Below are 3,148 nucleotides of genomic sequence, written 5' to 3'. Positions count from 1 at the left end.
AAGGGATCCGTATTCAACCCGATGTAGGCAATGGATTAATGAAAGTTATTATGAACAAGACAGCAATCTGGACTAACATCAGGAAATGTTTTTGAGGTTTTATGGCGCAACTATTTAACTTCAGTGGGGTTGTGTTTGTGGGTTTTAGTCTGATTCAGAATTATTTTTCGACGCTATTAATCAAATGATTTTTTTTCAAAATATCACATTATAAGTTAGTAAGGGGAAATTCTGGATTCTGAATAATTTTGTTTGTCTTCTGCCTGACCACAATATTTTTTTCTCCCTTAAATTGGGGATCATTATATTTTTTTTAGGAAAAACTATAACCATCCCCCTTTTGAAGCTAATTGGTTGTTTCTTTAGATCTGGAGACACAAAAATAGGCCTCTTTGTTTATACATAACAATAAACACCCTGTATAACCCCGATACAGATGAAACCGGACGTTGACGCGTTCGAATCGAACACGGAGTTCAGACAGTAAGAAATTAATACTTTTAAGGAAAATCCAATATCTATTCTTCGGATATTTTGCTCCAATATATTCTTTGCCATAATACTCATTAGTTACTAAAAGGTTTTTCAAATATGTGGAATTTTTATATACAAACATCAAATAACGCACGACGATATCAATGATAAAACGTGCTTGGTATTTTTAAATATTCAAAACTTTATGTTTCTTGTACCTCATAGTTTTTATAACATACATTTTTGAAAATTTCATAGTTAAAATTAAAAAAAATTAAAACAAAAAAAAATATACGTTTAAAAGTGTCTTTATTTTCATGTTGTTTACGCTTCGTTGTCATTACACCTTTTTATACTGTACGCTTCGTTGACACAATATTGCGTTTGTCAATGAATTTTGCGTGTATGAAATAATACTTTGATATGATTATAACCAATATGCATGTTTAAAAAAATAAATAATTTACCACCATAACATGCAGACAGCAACCCATATTATCCGTTGTATTGTCGAAACACTCTTGGAGGTATTTTGTACATGTAAAAAAAATCCTTATGTATATACGAAAGTTGAATTGGTAGAAATACATTAACTCGACAGATGCAAATATGACTAAGCATACAGATACACACGTCCGAATATCTAATTTGATAGCATTTTAGAAAATGTTTACCATACGACAGTCAATGTACGGTTAGGGGTGGGTTAGGTACCCGCTAACATGTTTAATCCCGCCATATTCTGTATGTGCCTGTCTAAAGCCAGGAGCTTGTAATCAGTGGTTATATATATTTTTGTGTTCACTATTTGTTTGCAAAAATTAGGCTGTTAGTTTTCTCTTATGAATTGTTTTTAATACATTTGTCATTTCTGTGTGATTTTTTAGCTGACTATGCGGTATGGGCTTTGTTCATTGTTGAAGGCCGTACGGGGACCTATAGTTGTTCATTTTTGTGTCGTCTGGTCCCTTGCGAAGAGTTGTTTCAATACCACATCTTCTTTTTGATGTAGACGGCAATCAAAAACAATTATTTTTGTTTTGATTGCCGTGATTATAGGCTTTTGGCCTGAATCTCAGAGGCGGGTCCAAGGGGGTCATAGATTACAATAGAGTTACATTAAGGTTAGAGAATATGTGTATACAATGAACATGTAACTTATAGCCGTCAAAAGTAATACAGTTTCTTTAATGTAAAGATATAAAGATGAAGAGATACTTCTTAATATAAACTGAATTGCTTTCTTCGATTATGTTTTTTTTTGTTTGTTTAATTTTTAAGGTATAAAGATTATGCTTAGTTTCCTCGAACATTACAGTCTTTCTTCTGTGATGCAAAAATCTACATGATTGGTAATTCTGGTACTTTAAGCACCATGAAGTCTATACCCACCCATATGCATTTCATTCAAATTTTGACTTATTTCGGAGAAGACCAAAAGGACCATATTTATCATGTTTATATTCCCCAGTTATTTTGGCGTCATCGGTAAATTATGCAATTGAGCAAAGCATCAATCATCAACCATCAACCTAACCTTAGACATTTGCTTTGTTTCTTTTATCATGTCTTAATAGTTCTCAATAAGAAATTGAAACGTTTCACAGTTGATACTTAACAATTTCTGGACCCCTTTATTTGTTATTTGTTAATAACACGCGTACGTAATAGCTGATTGTTGGCTGCTTAACGTTCAAGATAAGCACAAAGTAGCAACACATACTACATTTAGGTCCTGGAAGGAGGCCCTCCGGAATTATGTCAGGGAAGTTTGGACTGCCACTGGATAAAATGAGGTATATTGAATAAGGACACAAATGTTGCCTTTCAACAGGCCATTTATGGACCTCTCAAAAAGTTTTTCAAGGGTTCGTAAAGTACACGAGACATTGGATCGTATATTCCCATTCGTCCTTTGTCGATATTTTATGTATACTTCTTAATATTAGTCAGTCCGTACGCGTACGGTCCGACCGTATGAGTATTTTGAAAAAGTACGCATACGGCCAAGACCGTACGCGTACGGTCCAAATACTCATACGGTCTGGAACATAATCACTGACTAATACTTAAGATACGGTAGCACTCCACAGTTAGAAAATAAAATTAAAAATGAGCCACAAAATGTTTTATCATCTCCTATTCCTGGATTTCTAATACATTAACCTAACTGTTTGTGTTGTACATGTGCATATGTATGTAATCAGTATATTCCATAGATTTGATTTTCAAAAGTTAAAAGAGTGAAAATTAGTTCCTTTTATGTGTATCCTGATCCATGGCAACATTCTGCATTTATTTACCATAAAATATTGCAAAAAGGGGGGTGGACATGTCACATATCCCCCCCCAAAATTTGGATCAAACTAGAATTTCAATGCCTTTGAGTGATACCTTTTTAGAAACTGTTTTCATAAATGTTCCTAATGATCAAATAAAAAATGGGTGTCTTTCGCCTCATTTTTTCGTAAAATCCAATCACAAAGTTCGTGCGATAAAAAGTTGGAAAAAAACATTACAATAATTGCCGGACCAATGTATGGTAGGGACATGCAAATACGGACTGTCATACAGAAAACAGCCTATATAACATACATTACATAATCTTGATGTTCATATAAACCCAATACAAAGGCTATTTTAATACTCAGCTATCCAAAAATGAATTTTATTG

General features: G+C 33.4%; 1 long non-coding RNA gene across 1 annotated transcript in view; it reads right to left on the bottom strand.

Annotated features, from left to right (window-relative positions):
- LOC143072470 (uncharacterized) overlaps positions 1–3,148 on the bottom strand; it is a 38,459-nt gene that overhangs the window by 3,582 nt on the left and 31,729 nt on the right. The gene's annotated exons all lie outside the window — the stretch shown is intronic.

This window comes from Mytilus galloprovincialis, chromosome 4, assembly GCF_965363235.1.
Source record: "Mytilus galloprovincialis chromosome 4, xbMytGall1.hap1.1, whole genome shotgun sequence".
NCBI classification, from domain to species: domain Eukaryota; kingdom Metazoa; phylum Mollusca; class Bivalvia; order Mytilida; family Mytilidae; genus Mytilus; species Mytilus galloprovincialis.
The sequence above is the reverse complement of the archived record's forward strand: the minus strand, read 5'-3'. Positions and strand labels throughout refer to the sequence as shown.